The sequence below is a fragment of the Thermobia domestica genome, chromosome 15 (assembly GCF_964235325.1).
Source record: "Thermobia domestica chromosome 15, izTheDome1.hap1.1, whole genome shotgun sequence".
NCBI lineage: Eukaryota > Metazoa > Arthropoda > Insecta > Zygentoma > Lepismatidae > Thermobia > Thermobia domestica.
The window spans coordinates 38,664,162-38,684,169 of NC_137468.1; the positions used below are offsets into that span (position 1 = coordinate 38,664,162).

A 20,008-nucleotide genomic window follows, 5' to 3' on the forward strand; every position below is an offset into this window, starting at 1 on the left:
GGGGGCGCGGTGGCTCAGTGGCAGAGCGTTCATTTCCGGTGCTGCTTGAGGTCCCTGGTTCGATCCCAGCTCGCGCCGTGTGGACTTTGTGGTGGACAAACACCGTACTCGTGGGTTTTCTCGGTATTCTCCCGTTTCCTCCCACTTTCTTCATCCCAGCATTTCATTTATTTCTCATCATCACCATCTCCTTTAGCCTAACCGGCATAATCGTGAGACGTAAAACTCAATATTTCATTTCATTTTTTGCTTTTAATCTAAAGGCCATAACCATGATGCGTTAAACTTAAAAAATTAATTTCTTCCTTTGTTTTTTTTTCTCTAATATATATTATTGAACAGAAAGCGATATGCAAAGACGTTAATCAAAGAAACTACTCATTCAGTATTTCGAACAGAGGTTCAATATCTCATTATGTTAGAAAATAAATTGCCACTAAATTATATCTATCTGATTTTATCATATCCAGAACAGTTTGAGATAATTTGCTACAAACTACATTGTAATCCTCACTTCTATTAAAAACCATCTACGTAATCGGATTAGGTACTTGATCTAAGCAGTTTTTCGAAATAAAAGTTTATGAAAAAAAAGTCAAATTTTCAATCTTTTGTAACTTTGTTCGTATTCATCCATAATCTGTTATTTCATGGTCATAATATTAGATGTTAACGAACTTTCGATGCGTATTGCCATTCGTCTCATTTGCAATACTGTAGCGCCTTGCAATACTGAATGCTGCGTTGACAACAAAGTTAACCTTCTGGTACCCTGCCGATATTTACATGATAAAAATTCAAGTGGTTTTTGACCATTAGTTTAAAAGTTACAAGGGTGTATTAAGATAAGTGTCCCACATTGCGTATTTATAAAATGGACCAAAAGTTTTGAAACGAATTTTTGAACATTGTACGCAAACAGGGTTTAAATGTATTCTACAAAAGAGTATCTCATAAGCCCCTCATGTTCAGAAGATGAAACTTCGTATACAACCTCCTTATTATAAATAAATGGCCATGCGTTTCAGCGTTTTTGGAAATTACGCTCCTAAGGGGAGAGGGCAGTTTCTATGTTATTCTCAGTGTATAAAAATAGCATCGACGTTATCTGTTTCATCACCACGGGGAAACGAGTAAACCGTTTAAAATAAATTTGAATGAACATAATTTGGATTGATCTGCAAATTTTATTTTATTAGCTCTAGCTTACACTTGAATTGAAATGTATAATCTAAGGTGGGGGTGAAAGAAGTAGATTTTTCGCAAACAGTAACGGTCTCGCCATTTGAGAGAATTGTTTAAAGATAGTTTACTTTAGGGTGTAAAAAAATCAATTTTTTTAAAAAATAATTTTTGTTGATTTTTTTTATTTAAATCAAATTTTTCTCCTCGTATAATACAAGTCGCGAACTGAGTAAAAAGCATTAGTAATTAGTATTAAATGCTAATTATGCCATCTAAGTGAAAGTATTGGGGTTGAATTTTGAATTATTCCAAATCGTTAACCTATATCAATCCCGAACAATGTTTCTTAACCCTTTTAAGTTATGGCTCTTTTTAAAGGTAAATTATAGACTTTCAGTCAAGCAGCTACAGCATCATCCCTATTTATCCTAGGATAATGATACTTACATCACTCTCTTTAGAACAGAACAGCTTTTGAAACGGTAACATTCACATTTCCCTATCATTTCCATGAAGCGGGAAATTTTCAGAGAAATCGGCATTTTTTCACTTTTCTTTTTAATTGATCCCCTCTGGATTCCCCTGTGTTAACGCACAGATCTCAAAATCAACTGGGAAATACTAAGAGGTGTATTAAATGTATGTACAAAATTTAAAGCTTCTATCTTGAGTAGTAAGGGTGAGGAAACTATTTAACAATGAGCTAAGAACATTCCCACAATGCCCCAGATGACCCGGATGTAATATAAAAATTTCCTCAGACATGCCTATTTATCCTAGGATCATGATTTGTACACTATTCTCTTCAGAATAAAACAAATTTTCAAACGATACACTTCAAATGTCTCTATCATGTATCTGGAGCGGGTAAATCACGAAAAAAGGAATTTTCTGTTAAAAATATCTTTTTTTTTTTTTTTTAAATTTTTACCTCTGTGGACCCCCCCCCCCTGTTTTAAGGCAGAGATCTGATACAAATCTGTAAAATACTGAGGAGTCTACTGAGTAAATGTGCAAAATTTCAATTTTGTAGGTGCAAAAGTAAGCCCGCGAAAAATAATATTCCCCAAATACCCCAGATTCCCGTATAAAACAGGATCTCAGGTAATAGTTTCCTGAGACATCCCTATTTACCCTAGGAGCATAGTACGTACAAGATTTTCTTCAGAATAGAACAGTCTTTCAAACGGTACCATTCATATGTCTCCATCTGAGGCGGGAAAATCACGAAAGAATTTATTTTTGTTAAAAATATCCTTTTTAAAAACAGTTTTGCCCTTCTGGACCCCGCTGTTTCCACGCAGAGATCTGAAAACATCTGAAAATTATTAAGGGGTGCATTGAACGAGTGTGCAAAATTTCAGTCTTCTGAATGCAAAATGTAACCCGCCAGATAATAATAATACGCATAACAAAAATATATTTTTAAATTTATGACGTCATCACACACTATGCCTCAACGCAGAAAGGCGTGAAAGCATATGTAACGTGTTCTAAAATGCCTCCAGTCTTGAAGAAAACGAAGTAAAATGCCTTATTGGTACTTTTTTAATCGAATAATGAAGATACTACCCTATCACCTTTTTACAAAAAAAAAAGTCAAAATAAAAATATAAAATAAAAATGAAAATAAATAAATAAAATAAAATAAAATGATAAAATGATGACAGTGATACTGATATGTTTTGTATGATGTTCACTTTCCTTAAGACTATGGTTGTGTGAATGTGTCACCGACTGGTGACCGCGAACCCACCGGGCCCAGACGGGTAAGCTGTCAACACTCACTGACTCATCCACCTAACCAATCATCTCCGGAAAATTGAACTCAAATTGACCCAAAATGTGAAGATTTCTAAGCCTCCTTCATTCTCACTCGCAGTCCAGTATCCCGATCTGCAGTTCATCGTCTGCATCCTATCACGGGATAGGTCGCAAACCACAATCTAACAAAACAAGACACTGACCCAAGAGTGAAACTGACAATGAGTGCTTCGAAAATCCGAATGTTTGTATTTACTAACCCAGACAAAAAAAAAAAAAAAATCTCAAACTGAATTCTAAATCGCGCAACGGAAATGGAATTTTGTAAAACTGAATGCCAAAAATGAATTTTGTTGATCTTATTAACGAAGTGAATTTTTCTGGCAGGTCTGTGATTTCAACCCCGGTCACACTAAGTGAAATCAATTCTGTATGTTTTCAAACGCTAGAATTTAATTTTATCACACGGTTCACGTACTGCTTTTCAAAACTCTACATACTAAGTACTAACAATACCACTGAAGTTAATTTACTACATAGTTCTAAATGATGAACTTTGTACCGGATAAGAAAAGATTGTGTTTCGACTCGTATATTTTATTAACACTAATTTACTGTATGACAAGAAAATAATAGAATAAAATAAATAAAAAAAAAAAAAAAAAAAATCGCAAAGGTTGGAAATTGAGAAAATTCTTAACAGCATGAATGGATAAGTTTGTGTACAAATTGATTAGAATCACATTTTCTCTCCACATCTCGTGGGTAACCTTCATGTGTTTTCAATTTCTATCGACTATAAACAAAACGTATATTATTACATTTGTTACGAGGAAAACTGATTACAACAACACTATACTACACCTGTGTACTATTATCCATGGCTGTGTGCATACTGAATTTCTTTCTTTTGTATTTCTCTCGGTCGTTGTTGTGCAAGTGGAGCCGGCATAGAGGATTTATACCGGTAGGGTGACCTCTTGTATAAGCTCAGACCTATCCACATTTTCCTTTCACAACAATATAAATCATTTTCCTTGACACTGAGGAAATACACATTAGAAAATTCAAATCAAAATTACACTTAACCTAAGTCCCTATCCTAACTATCTAAACTAACTTAACCTAACACATATAAAATTCACTTTATCAGACATATTCATAGTATAGTATGCACAGCCGGTTACCAAGGACGTACAGAACACTTATCATTCAGCTTCAAATTCTTCATTAAAAAAAAAAAAAAAAAAAAAAAAAAAAAAAAAAAAAAAATCTGGATATGTTTAAAATCTGAGCTTTTGTTTTGCTAATGAAGGGAATTCAAAATACAGAGCGAATATTTCACCGTCGATGAACATCTCCATTATCAATAGTCGTACTAGCACCCTTGTCATTAATGTGAGCCGAAAGCAGTACGGAAAATTTGAGATTACATATTCAAAATATAATTTTGGGGTGAAATGTATGTACTCGAAAGTACACACACTTCATGGACTGTTTATGACAATCGCCCACACTGAAACTCAAAGAAAGAATATATCCCCCCATTGAACGAGCGGTTCCTGTCATCTCTTTAGTCCATACATCATGCAACTTAGGGAAAACGACGCGAAGTTAGCACATTAGTTCAAACATCACAACACCAAAATAATGCATCTTCATCCAAAACGATAAGATTTAGTAGGTTTTAGTTCCGCCAAAACAATAATTTGAAATTACCCTTCTATCACACTTACTTGCTAGACTCTTCCATGGATTTTACACCAGCTCTCGAGGATTGAGAGCCTCCATCGCTGTATACAAAAACGAGTTCCTGGACTTAACAGCCATACACCTTTTAAACCGGGAAGATGGCTTACCCCAAACCACTCTCGTCCTGACGTGAAAGATTTGCTCTCACTTCAGAAAATCCTATGTTCATTGAGCACAGCAACCTACTCACTGCCTTCCATATTAAGTCCACAGATATGGAAAACTTCAACTATTAGGTAGTTATTTTAGAATTTCTGTTTTTTTTTTTTCTTTTTTTCACGTTTTTGGCGGCGAAGATTACTTTACGTCCACCCCTTAACGTTGCTTCCGATGAAAGACAATGACAATGGGAAGAAGATCCCTAATTGGAGGATCATTGTGACGTAACTATATGATGATAGGTGTATCTCTCAAGATCAAAGAAAGCCGAAAATCTCAACCACAACTGTAATTGCGGAAGATCCAATCACAGATAATTTAGAATAAACAAAGAGATGCTTCAAGAAGCTACTATGGCTGACTTTACAAATGTGGAATTTCAGAGAAGATTTTTGAAATAAAAAATTTTGATTTCTTTTGAGGATCCCCTAAGCCAAAAATATTCATGAAAATAGACTGGAAAGGATTCAAAACGACCAGATATAACCTTATTTCCTAAAATAACATTAGATTTAAATATACGAATATTGTCCAATGTAGATATATTTTACCATATATTTCCCTCTAAATATACTCAAATCATCATTTCAAGGAACTTAACGCAAATTTTGCGATCTACCTAAAATTGAGTAAACGACTAATTATATATTTTACAAGAGTTCAATAAATATAAAATTCATATATATATACTGGTTGCCCAAAACTTCCGGGCCATGTTACATTATACCATGTATAAGGTAACAACCTAAAAATAGGTGATATAATTTAAAAGGTTAAGCATTAAGGAAAAAGTACAGCAACGTTTATCAAAATGACACTTTTTTGCACAAAAGTTACTGATATTTGGCAGGGGCATATTTTCAAAAACTCAGAACTAGCTTGCGACATGAAATACATAAATTTCGCCTAAAGTTATAAAATTAACAAAAAGAGGATAGGACCCCTCTAAATACGCCCTATTATCTGGGAACAAACAAACAGACACGCACAAAAAAGAATTTTTATCTTAAATGTCGATGGTTATTTCCCCGTTGGAATAGTTAATGATTTTAAAACCCAAACCCAATGTTGCGAAAAGAAGAAGGCACAATTGCTCCGTTACCTGTTCAAAACGGGATTTTACCTAATCATCCTGTGCATGACACTTGTTTTCATACTATACTGTACATTTGAGTCTCATTGTATTATGATTATTAACTTCTATAATCGAAATAACAGAACAGAAACGGGATTTTACTTACTTTCACTTTAAATTAATTTATTTCGGAATTCGATTTAAATCAACGATTTAAATCAATCCACCCTGGTTTACTTCCCACGATTATGGCGGATAGGCTAAACACGACGGTAATGATGAGAAATGAATGAAACGGTTGAATGAAGAAAGTGGGAGGAAACGGGAGAAACCCGACAAAACCCACGCACATGTTTGTCAACCACAAAGCTCACTTGATGCGAGTTGGGATCGAATCAAGGATCGCACCAGAGGTGAATGCTCTACCATTGAGCCACCATGGCCCCGAAATTAAATATTGACACACAATTCATGCTGATATGCAAGTTTAAATTAAACAATTTTAAAGAAAGAAAGAAAAAAAAAAAAAAACACTGCTATTTGGTATGAGAAAGAAAGTGCTAGCAATACAAAACTTTTGCAGTCTGCAGCATGGTACCGTATCCCACATGCGCACATTTTACTTCAGTTCTCTACTGATTGACATGCCGGCAAGCTTTTACTTTGACTAGGACAGTGACTATAACCGATTCATTTGACCCGGTTCCCTTAGGAATCATTTCCTCGAAACAGACAACTGCACGAGGAACTCACTCCCAGACTACTCAGGAGAATAGAAACATCTTTGGCCGCTGCTTCCCAAACAGCTCCGGAAACCGGTAGAGATAAATCAGTTCTTAAAGAACCATAATTCATAAGATCTGGAAAATGTGCATTAAAAAACAACCAGAGATAAACTTAACAATACTTTAGTGAAAATCAGTTTCAAAACTAAGGTAATCCAAACTAACTACAACTACAATATTTAATTCTCATTTAAAAATTACAAAAAGAAAAAAAAAAAAATGTAAAAAGCTTACTTTTGAGAATACATGGGGCTGCCACCCCCAATTCAACCTATAAATAGCTCGATAAAATAAACCCTAACAAAACACATTTCGTACTTTCAGAAAAATATATACAAATACAAAATAAAATATACAAATGCAAGAATAAAATTAATATCAATTAAAAAATTTAAAAAAACAAACATTCTTAGCTAATTATATAGAGATAGAGTGGCATAAAAAAATTGAAAATATCACTCCCCAAGTGATAATCAGCACATTTACGTCGTCACAAATACCATGATAAATGTAATATAATATTTCCTGGACTATGAATTGACACTAAATTTCATTTTACTATTTTTGTTATAACAAATAAGAAAAACTGCGTTATACGTTACTCACGTCCACTCCTGCCATAGGTCGGAAATAGCTTTAACCTTTGACCACAACGATTACAAGTTTTCTCTAACTCAATTGAACCACACAATGCCGCAAAGCGATAATAAATTATGTCTGAACCTAATAAAAATTATTTAAAAAAGATGATTTAAGTCTTAGCATCAAATCCGTTAAAGGGTTTTTCAATCTTATTTAGTAACGCTACAGTAGCCATGAAACACAAATTGAAGTACACCCTTCCACAAATTTGACAACCAACGCATTAACCTAATACACTGACACATACCGACTATATAGAGCTACGAACAGCTGACATCACAGTAGCAAACTACCACTAAATCATCTCACAACAAACATCGCACCCAAGGCACTAATAGTTCCAGCAAATGACTGAGCATATAAGAACATGTTCCAGTCACTGTCCTAGTTAAAGTAAAATCTTACCGAGATATGAAATATGTACTAAGAATTTCATAATTATATTTTTTTCGTCGAATTATTGTGAAGTGAATTTTGAGAATCACCGTAACACTCCTGGGAGGATATTAATAAAAAACAACATAAATATCAGATTACCAGTTAAAAACGAATATAATTTATATTGTATTCCATTAAAAAAGAAACTCAAGTACAAGCAATTTAAATAAAGAAATACGATTGTTTTTTCAACGCTGTATAGGCCTATCACATGTAAGATCTACAGGCACACCACTCGTGATAATTAAAAATCTTATAAATCTTTCGCTAATTTCCTTCTTATTATCTTCCAAAGGATTTGCGCTGGACGACATAACAACAACTTGCTCAGTATAGATGGAGTTCAAAGGGACCACCAGAAGTAATTGTCCAAAAATGATATATTCGTTCACGATTTGCGTACAAACACAGAGTTTGAACATATGCTATAAAATCTACAGTGAGAAAAACAGAAACGAACTAGGAAGATACCTGAAAAAAAGCACGAATGTTCTATAACCGAATCAGGGCACGGCGATGCTGATGGGTAATTCGTCCGAAGTGAGCACGCGTTAACGACTGGAGTATGCATCTAACCAAAGGGAGGGAAAATTCGTGGGTTTTCGCAGTGATAAGTGTCCCAAAGTATGTGTATTGATTGCACACTAGTAACACAATACTTGTAGACATAAAAGTAAAATTTTTGTACACTGCAGAAATAGTCCGCTAGTAAAAAATAAAATCTAATAGGGCCATCTTTCGTAAACATCCACTTACTTTAACCGTCATTAAGCATTTGTGATAATTTTATAGTAGTAACCTTACACGTCCAAACATAAAACATATAGTTGCATTACTTAACTATGGGTTAAGCCCACAAACGTGAAAAATACGTAAAATTTATAGGAAAGATAGATGAATTAGTTATTTTCAAATAAATTCATGGTAACAAAGGAAGTGTAATGTGATACTTTCAAGTGTTAGAAGCTTGTGGTATTATTGTGATACTATTTTGAAGCGTGTTGTTGGTACTATTTTGAGTGAAGGCATACTGACGTCAGACTATATGGTAAAATTAGGTAGTTGCATGTGACGGATGTGATATTTCGACTGTGAGTTTTGTAATAACTTATGTTCGCACTGGCGCAAATCCCGGGGGAGATGAGGGGGACATGTCCCCTCCAATCTCGGAACTGGGGGATTGTCCCCCCCCCAATAATCCGATTTGATTTTTTTTCTTTGGGAAAAAATTTGATGATTTATGTCAAGTTGCCACTAAGGAAAGTGAAATGAAATTGATGTACTTCCTGAATAAGCCTCAAATCTGCCCGCCTCCTAATCTTGAAGACAAGTTTGCTCCCTGATCCTCCATAGGATTGTTTCTCAACTTCACAATTATTTTGAGCAACGCTTAATAACTACTACAACAACAAGAAACTTACTTGTCCCCCCCTCCCCAATGTTGAAGACAGATTTTCGCTGCTGTATGTTGGTAAAAGTCATTACCTTTGTGGAGCGGCACGATTATTGAAATTGAGTAGAAAGCAAATGTAGGAAATCATTATAAATATAGGAATAATCATATTTTCAAATGTGAACATCGTGCTGATTGTGTGAAGTGTTCATTACCAAAAGTCGGCGCTGAAAAGTTGTCTTTTTATTTTTCGTGGGCACATAGAAAACTTACGTCTGTTTTTGCGAGAACCTGGTTTACGCACATACCCACTATCGCTGACGTGCCTACTCGCTACAAACGCACGTCACACTATCGCTGAGGTTCCTCTGCTGCGCTTCATCATTGTGTCGGTTAGATAACATTAGTTCTCATTTACCACCTAGCACAAGTTGGTTTTGGTTTTTACACTGTAGCTTCTATGGCATAGACTACTTTCGAATGCAGCTTCTACACGCAAAACAATGAAGTTCTCTTAAAATGTATGTGCCAGGAGGGGAAGGTTCTAGAACTCAGCCCCCCCCCTTAGATTAGTTCCTTTCTGTATCAAAGTTTAATATTTAATTCACATAGTATTACCGAGCGAGCGTCAGCGAGTGCAGGCGGATTAGAGACCCGCAGGGCGTTTTCTGTCTTCATTACAACTAAATGGGAAGGGGGACCTGTGTTCTAGAACCTTGCCGTGCACGAGCAATCCTTTAAAAAACACTTTTTAAGATAGTGACAAAGGATTTCCTCATAACTGCCACTAGAATGTATCTACTGGACCTACTCGGCACATAAGCTCCTACTATTTACTTCTGCAGAAATTTGCTGCTTATAAACATATTTTCCTATGCAGAGGATCGAATTTTACCTGTAATGTTGCCACATTTGGTGTGCCTAAACTTGACAAAATAAGAACTGGACAGTGAATTAATAAATTTAATACTAGAAATCTCATGTCTACGTTGTGTTCTCGATTTGCACCGGTAGTTTAACATTTAATTCTTCAAAATAAACTTGAGTTAACACGTATACTAGTAAGACAAAGGAAACAGTCTTACGCTAGCATTGTAAATAAGACCTCCAGATTTTGACATAGAATATAATTTTCAAATCTCTGTAAATAATTCTTAACTACATATACACCAACATGTCTACATATATAGTTGCAATTCTTATAACCTAATTATTAATGAAATGACGAACTTAAAAAGTTACTCCAACTTCAAATAAACTTTAGACACATTAAATTGCTTACCGTACTTCAACTTCGTCAGCCGCCGGTGGTTTCCTGTTGTATTGGACCCTAAAGTGTTGCCAGTGGAATTCCTGCATTCCACTGAACTTTTTGGGAAGTTTTTAAAATGTTGGACCGCACCTATACGTAACTGGTAAGTTGTTTCTTTACTTTATCCAAGTTCAATATTTAATTTCGTGCTGAGCGAGCGATAGCGGGTGAAGGCGAGTTAGTAGCCAAGTTGTCTAATTTCTTTATTACAAGTCAAAGGGAATGCGAGACAGTGTTGAAGAATCCTGCCAGACTTAAAAAAAAAAAAAAAAAAAAAAAAAAAAAAAAAAAAACTGATTCACGAAATTAAAAACATCACGCGATGGAAGATAGTGAAGTACAGATTAACAGGTGATTTGAGGGTATTGGTCCCAGGAGGTCATAAATTTCTTCTTATCTTTGGCTTGATTAGTTATATCACATTTTTGTCGCGATATTTTTTTTTCTCTCGAAAATGTACCAATTGGAGCCGTGCACCATATGTGATGGTCATGGTCTTTCACAATAATTTCTTTCAATGTCATAGGCGTAACTAGGATATTTTCCTAGGGGGGATGGCCCCTTAATTATGAAAATTAGAAGAATCTTTTAGAAGACCTTGTTTAATGTTTACATAGTGGTGGATCCAAGCGAGGCTATAGGGGCTATATAACCCTTGACGCTCAGGTATACACTGAATAAAATGGACTTCAATTCTACTTTAGACTGGATAAAGCGGGAAATTATGGTTTAGCAACTTATGGATCCGCTAGGCCTACTATATATAGTCCTCCCAAACCCGCACTCATTATCAGCTCTTTTAAGTTATTTAGTTCTCCTAACACGAGACTATCATGTAACAGTTCAGTGAAAATCTATTGCATCATAAATTTGCTTAACTATTTCCTATTCAGTTTTTTTTTCTAAATAACTACTTAAAATCTGCTCTAATTATGAAAACATAATTTTCTATTGCTGTTTTACTCGTGCAATTCTGAACGAAAGTACATTATTCGTAAACGTTAAGTATCATGTTCTCAGTTTACTCTTACATGTAATGGAAACACGTATAAATATACAAGCAATGACAATTTAAAATTATAACTTTTTAAAAAGCAGTCATAGGCTAATATTATTCATTTCTATATTTAAAGTGTAAAATCATTTCATTTTAAGTTTTACAATAAATCGTTGCGAACAAAGAAATACAATCATTTTTTATACACAAAATATTTGTTTGAAAAAAAAAAAAGTATAGAACAACCGAATCGGAGAAATATAGTTGGCTAACTTCTCGGACAACTTACATATTTTAAAAAAAATGCAATTAGAAGAGATGCAGGTCAACAATACGGGAGGAGAAGACTTGTAGACGGACTTGAGGGACAGCAATAGCAATCAAATTAAATGCGTAGTGGAAACATCACGTTTATCAAATGCAACATCTCTAAGACTGGTAGTAAGTACAAGTTTCTATTAGTTACAATACACAAAAAATTTACATGTCTTATATAAGCCTTAAATAAAGTCAAAATTAATATTAGTTCTATTAAAGATTCTAAGTGAATGCTACCTACAAACTCGCAATATATATTTAAAAAAATAATTTAAAAAAATCTAAGCTACGCATTCACACACTGCAATAGTTTTAAATATTAATATAGCTTAATAGCTTAAATTGTAGTTAGCTATACATTTTTATAAAGTAACATATTCAACGTTTTGCAGCATATGTAAGACAACTATTGTAGGCTACATCCCTGAGTTACGTATGAACATTTTAGCGTAATGTTGCATGCTATTTCAGCAAACAATGTGATAAAACTGCAATATTATATATATATATATATATATATATATATATATATATATATATATATATATATATATATATATATATATAGATAGATAGATAGATAGATAGATAGATAGATAGATAGATAGATTAGATAGATGATAGATGATAGATATAGATATATAAATATTTAATATTCGTTGTATTTAGAAAGTTACTTGACAATGCAAAAATTCCCATTCTATTGAGAATGTGGAAGCAAGCTATGGTTTCTGTATTGTACTTATAATGTATAATTTAATAAACACATTAGTTAGCAATAATCGATTACCATCAGATTTATGGTTGTCCCTATGTACAATAATGTAAGTCTTTTGATACATGTCCCCCCCCCCTACCAAGAGACGAGATGATTTGCTCGGTTAATATTGCTCTGGCTCTTGTTATTGCTGCGATACCCATGTAACTTTTACGATATGAAGCTAAATTATCAGGTTATCAAGAAACATATTTTTTTTTCTTTAGCATAGCCCAAATATACTCCCTTTTCAAAAGCAAAATATGAAAAGTGTTCCTGGGATGTAGAACTTCCAATACTAGGAATTTTTTATCATTTACTCGGGTGCAGAATGATGTCGTGTCTGTGTCTTACAATATTGTACCCCTTCAAACTTTCGACACCCTGCACAAAAATTACTGGGTGCGCCTGGTTAAGTTTATACCTTAAGAATTTAAGGACAAACTTCAGTTCATACTTACTCTGCATGTTGTGATAATCCGCAAAGGTTCCATAAAGATTACAATAACACGTTGTTCTTAATACTTCTACGTTCGCTCTGTTAATGTAACAATCTATTGTTATCAAGTGTTCATACGATCGCCTTGTAGGTAGAAATGCAAAGAGAACCTATCACATTGTCTTTAAAGACCCATATTAGGGTTGGATATTATTATTATTATTATTATTATTATTATTATTATTATTATTATTATTATTATTATTATTATTATTATTATTATTATTAATAATAAGGAAAAAGCACAAAACGATATTGAATAGCTAGGGCGCCGACTTTCAAAAATTTATGTGGGTGCATATCAATGGTGGGGGTGTTATATGTTTTCAGGGGAGTCATGATATTTTTTGATTGATTTCCTTTTAGTTAAAATCGTTCACGAACACTGTCATAAAGGCCTGTGCTGTGATAAAGTAAAATATACCGGTACTGTAATGATAAGTTGGAGCTGTCCTAGCTCAGTAAGTAAGGCGGTTGACGTAAACGTAACAGAAACGGGTTCAAACCCGGGTCCAAACTAAAATTCTTGTGTGTGCGGCGCACTCACGTAGTCGGCTCGCATGTTGAATAGTGAATTTTGAATGGATATTACATGCGTGTATGTAGAAGGCAACAAAATCGCCTGAGTTGAACAGTTGAAGCTGGTATAGCGTCCAATAGTAAAGGAAAATGCAACGTTGCCATATCTTTGTTGCACAACAATGAAAGAAAGAGTGAGTAGTTTATAGTATCCTGGACCAAGGAGAAACGAAGGTGCGACCACAATGAAGGATCTTAAGAAGGATCACACGTGACGTCAATCCAAGGCAGTGGCGTCATCATCAGAAGGGAGGCGGCAGATACGAAAAATAAATCGAATAGAATTTATTCATAGCAAACTAGTATTAATGGCTACGTCATATCAACGAGACGAGACAAGAGCAATTGAATAAAATAAGAAAGGGCTAAATTTAATTCACTTTCTTTTTCGTACCTGCCCCCTTCTGATGGCGATGCCACTGCCTTGGATTGACTTTGCGTGTGACCCTTCTTCATATCCCTCATTGTGGTCGTCATTTCTATTCTCATTGTCCACGATACTTCAAATTACACACCTTCTTTCATTGTTGTCTAAGAAGAATATGGCAACGTTGCATTTTTCCTTGCAATTGAACGCTGTACCAGTGTAGAGCCCAAACGGTTGGTCCAATTCGGAAAATTTCAACATTTTAGATTGGAAACACATACTTTCCAATAACATTGCTCTCTTTCATTTTTTCGTATTTTCAATACAGTGTTGCCAATTTGGGGGAAAAGTAGATAAATCCAGGGGATTCGCATTCCAGGATAGCGACAAAAAATAATTATTCCGATTAGCGACTTTTTTTGGTGATTTTAGAATTACTATTTGGCGACTTATTTACAAATCTAGCGACTTTTGTACTGCGAACAACTTATCATAAAATAAGTAGGCCTACTATTAGCTCGAATCAGTTCAGATATATGTTTATTTTCCTTTTGCTTATTTGAATCAGTGCAGATGTTGATGAGCTGGGAAAGTACATAACATTTATCTCTATATTCCCGCTTTGAATGCTGTTATTTCTTACCTTCTAACGGAGACCAACTCCAGCTTTTAATGTCCTTTAGTTTACAGAGCTTCCGTTTAGAAGCACAAATATTTCTAATTGAATAAAATAAGAAAGGGCTAAATTTAATTCACTTTCTTTTTCGTACCTGCCCCCTTCTGATGGCGATGCCACTGCCTTGGATTGACTTTGCGTGTGACCCTTCTTCATATCCCTCATTGTGGTCGTCATTTCTATTCTCATTGTCCACGATACTTCAAATTACACACCTTCTTTCATTGTTGTCTAAGAAGAATATGGCAACGTTGCATTTTTCCTTGCAATTGAACGCTGTACCAGTGTAGAGCCCAAACGGTTGGTCCAATTCGGAAAATTTCAACATTTTAGATTGGAAACACATACTTTCCAATAACATTGCTCTCTTTCATTTTTTCGTATTTTCAATACAGTGTTGCCAATTTGGGGGAAAAGTAGATAAATCCAGGGGATTCGCATTCCAGGATAGCGACAAAAAATAATTATTCCGATTAGCGACTTTTTTTGGTGATTTTAGAATTACTATTTGGCGACTTATTTACAAATCTAGCGACTTTTGTACTGCGAACAACTTATCATAAAATAAGTAGGCCTACTATTAGCTCGAATCAGTTCAGATATATGTTTATTTTCCTTTTGCTTATTTGAATCAGTGCAGATGTTGATGAGCTGGGAAAGTACATAACATTTATCTCTATATTCCCGCTTTGAATGCTGTTATTTCTTACCTTCTAACGGAGACCAACTCCAGCTTTTAATGTCCTTTAGTTTACAGAGCTTCCGTTTAGAAGCACAAATATTTCATTAACGATAGCAAACAGATTATCTGTAGAAGCGTGAGTAGAAGTGAAGTAAGACTTTTCCTAGACCTTGAATTTTGTTCGTTTTTCTAAACTTATTTTTGATTTCGTTGAAGCAAAATTGATCATAACGTTTAAAAAAATATATAAGTGAAATTATTGTTAGTTATATATGAGCAGGGTCGGATCTAAGATTTTCTGAGGGGCAGTGCACCAATAACTACCAGTACATTTGAATTCAGTTGGAATTTTTTAAATGACTTTGGGCATCTGTAGTGTGAGTAAGGAAATGCCCTGGAAATGCTAAGGGTTAGGCTATTTGAGAATGCGTTTTCGAAGCGTTACCCGTAGCGAACGCGACCAAATTTGCTATTCGGTAATTTTACTTTCCCCAGAGCTATAAATAATACTGCGAACCAGTCATGGTTTCCAAGTCTTTTCTGCTAGGTCCAGGTCTAAAATAGCAGAGTTCCAATACTCTGCACAAAGCCTCTTCCAAGCAGCTGCTTCTTGCTAAAATCCCTTTGCCTAGCAACACGTCTTTCCTTTTCTTCCTTCCTTTAGACATCTTTTAAACAGCAGGCGGTCTATTGTTCCTAAACGCACTAAATACGCTCGAGCTGACGTTTTCTCCGGGTTTTTATTGTTTTCGCGTTTGTGATTAGCCACCCATATTTAAATACATGGTCAGCGTATTCCAAGCGTACGCATGAGTAATAAAAACGCGTCCCGAACGTTTATGATTAGCCATGGGATAAGTGTCTGTTCTCGGTAAATCCTTTTCTTTCAACTTTTAGAAAATTGACTTAAACTATCGATTGTGCAAAACTTCCCATTGTTTTAAGCCCAAACGAAAACATGACAGCAGAATTTTTTGTAAAGTGCTGCTATTTTCACTGCTACCTTCTCACTTTAGGTGTGTATATTTACAACGAAGGGGGGGGGGTGCATCTTGCACCCCCTAAATCCGGCCCTGTATATGAGTCTTTCATATACGTTATTTTAGTGTATATAGTATTATGGCTTGAATTTATCACGTATATATATAAGAGGCAAAACTCCATGAAATTTTTTTTCGACTTTTCACCCAAAATTGAAGTTATTTCATTTCCTATTTAGCGGACGTTTGTATCAACTTGTTGGCAACACTGTTTCAATAGTTACCGATATGGCCTATGTAAACGGACTTATGGGACACCCCGTATATACACTATGTGTTCAAAGATATAGGGACACTTCGCTGAAAATTACTTACGAGTTCGTGGCGCCCTCCATCGGTACTGCTGGAATTCAATATGGTGTTGACCCACCCTTAGCCTTGATGACAGCTTCCACTCTCGCAGGCATATTTTCAATCAGGTGCTGGAAGGTTTCTTGGGAAATGGCAGCCCATTCTTCACGGAGTGCTGAACTGAGAAGAGGTAATATGTAGGTCGGTGAGGCCTGGCACGAAGTCGGCGTTTCAAAACATCCCAAAGATGTTCTATAGGATTCAAGTCAGGACTCTGCGCAGGCCAGTCCATTACAGGGATGTTATGGTCATGTAACCACTCCGTCACAGGCCGTGCAGTATGAACAGGTGCTCGATTGTGTTGAAAGATGCAATCGCTATCCCCGAATTGCTCTTCAACAGTGGGAGGCAAGAAATTGCTTAAAACATCAATGTAGGCCTGCGGTGTGAGAGTGCCACGCAAAACAACAAGGGCTGCAAGCCCCCTCCAAAAAAAAACACGACCACGCCATAACACCACCACCTCTGAATTTTACTGTTGGCACTAGACACGCTGACAGATGACTTTCACCGGGCATTCGCCATACCCACACCCTGCCATCGGAAGCCACATTGTGTACCGTCATTCGTCACTCCACACAACGTTTTTCCACTGTTCAATCGCCCAATGTTTACCCTCCTTACACCTAGCGAGGCGTCGTTTGGCATTTACTAGGGATGCGTACGAGACAAGATTTGTGGCTGTCTCGTCTCGAAAATGTGCTCTAAAAGTGATGGCTCGACTCGAAAAATGTATATTTCTCTATTGGAAGAGCCGTGTCTCGACTCGAATTTTGTCTGGAAAATCCTGTCTCGACTCGTCTCGTGCGCATCCCTAGCATTTACTGCCCTTATGAGAAGCCACACGACCATAAGATCCAAGTTTTCTCACCTCACGCCTAACTGTCATAGTGCTTGGAGTGAATCCTGATGCAGTTTGGAATTCCTGTGTGATGGTCTGGATAGATGTCTGAATATTACACTTTACGATCCATCTTCAACTGTCGGCGGTCTCTGTCAGTCAACAGACGAGGTCGGCCTGTACGCTTGTGTGCTGTACGTGTCCCTTCACGTTTCCACTTCACTATCACATCAGACACAGTGGACCTAGGGATGTTTAGGAGTGTGGGAATCTCGCGTACAGACTTCTGACACAAGTGACACCCAATCACCTGACCACGTTCGAAGTCCGTGAGTTCCGCGGAGCACCCGATTCTGCTTTCTCACGATGTGTAATGACTACTGAGGTCGCTGATAATGAGTACCCGGCAGTAAGTGGCAGCACAAAGCACCTAATGTGAAAAACGTATGTTTTTGGGGTGTCCGGATATTTTTGATCACATAGTGTATATACAGGGTGTTTCAGATAAAACGTCCAGTGCTTATAATTCAGAAACGGCTGGGAGTAAAAAGATGAAACAAAATTCTGAGATAGGAAAATGTCATAGAGCACACCTATTCAAATTTTGAAATAAGAACATGTATTGAATCATACCTCATTCGGTAGTCCTTGAAAAAGAAAACAAGTTTTGTAGGAAACAATTTTCGATGTGGGCCACCGTTTTCAAAATGGCCGCAAAAGTGGGTCCTGTATCAGATGAAACGTCCAGTGCTTATAAATCAGAAACGGCTGAAAATAAAAAGATGAAACAGAAACTAAGATAGGAAACTGTCATAGGGCACATCTTTTGCTTTTCCATGCATCAAAAATACTCTGCAAAATTATCGCACAACAAATGGAAGAGAAAACCGAAGGATTGTTATCGGAAGACCATTTCGGATTCAGGGGAAAAAGGGAAACAAGGGAAACAGTACTAAGTCTACGGTTGATCATGGAACAGCACATCAGAATAAACAAAACAATTGTGATAGCATTTGTAGATATAAAAAAAAAGCTTTTGTCAGCTTAGATTGGAATATCATGTCCAGAGCGTTGAAGACTCTGAAATTGGATTACAGATGAATAATATATGTACCAGCTTTATAGGAACCAGACAGCTGTTATAGGAAGAGATCAGAAGGAAGCAAGAATAAGTAAAGGAGTAAGGCAAGGATGTGGACTTTCACCTCTTCTGTTGAATGTCTATATAGAAAAGACTATGAAAGAATTCTTTGATAACAACGAGAAAGGCGTAAAAGTAAATGGTCAGGTTTTGAGCACAATAACGTTTGCTGATGAGGTAGCATTGATAGCAGAGAACGAAGAGGACTTGCAGGAAACACTTTCAAACTTTAACGACCAACTGGAAAAAACATGCAAAATTAAGATAAATAAGAAAAAACGAAAGTGATAAACTGCACAAGAGCAGGACAGGAAGAGGCAAACGTATGGCTTGAGGGAGAGAAAATCGAAGACGTTAAGACGTTCCCCTATTTAGGAAATCTAATATCCTCGAACGGAAGAAGTGAAAAAGATGTAAGTTCCAGAATTTCATAGGCTAAACAAGCATTCAATACGAATAAAAGACTGCTAATATCAAGAAATGTGTCTTTGGACGTTCGAAAACGATTTATTAAGACTCTGGTATGGAGCGTGGCGCTTTATGGATCAGAGACGTGGACATTGAGAAAATTTGAAATATCCAAGCTGGAAGCACTTGAAATGTAGTGTTGGCGCAGAATGCTGCACATATCATGGACCGAAAGGAACTAAAAGAAAGGAAGACGTACTAAAAGAATCTAATGAAGGACGATATATCATGAAGGTAATAGGGAAAAGAAGAAACAGCATACTTGGCCATCTTATTCGGCACTTCGGTTGGATCACCGTGTTGATAGAGGGAAAGACAGAATGAAACCAGAAAGAGGAAGACCAAGGATAGGATATCTAGATGCAGTTATGAAGAAGAGACCTTATGAAAGTATAAAACAGCTCTCCCGGAAGAGAGAATTTTTTAAAAATTTTCATGTTGCCCACTAACCTGTGGTTGAGGTGAGAAAGAAGAAGTTTTTAACTCTGGAATTCTCACTATTTGCATTTGGGGTCTCTGAAAAGCAAAAATATCCAAAAATTATTTATGTAAACTATGAGGAAAAATTTAACTGTTCATTCTTTCCAATTTTTTCAGTAAATGGAGTTAAAATTGCCAGTAAATGGATCTGCCTATTAAATAACTACGTACTTTCCAATTTATTTTCTGGTCAATGCATTTCTCTTCTTCCCAGAGCACATTGTAGATGTCAATCAAAGTGATCCTTTTGCTATTCTTACCAACTGATAATATCAAAACCCATTAGATTGGAACAAGTAATATGAAC

At 35.9% G+C, this 20,008-nt stretch overlaps 1 protein-coding gene across 2 annotated transcripts in view; it reads right to left on the reverse strand.

Moving 5' to 3' along the window:
* LOC145670981 (caspase-3-like) overlaps positions 1-10,719 on the reverse strand; it is a 52,344-nt gene extending 41,625 nt beyond the window's left edge. The window contains exon 1 of one of the 2 annotated variants that reach the window (XM_081739608.1): positions 10,476-10,719. The gene's annotated coding sequence lies outside the window, so the exon portion shown is untranslated. The other variant, XM_081739609.1, reaches the window with a different exon arrangement.
* Positions 10,720-20,008: the final 9,289 nt, after the last annotated feature.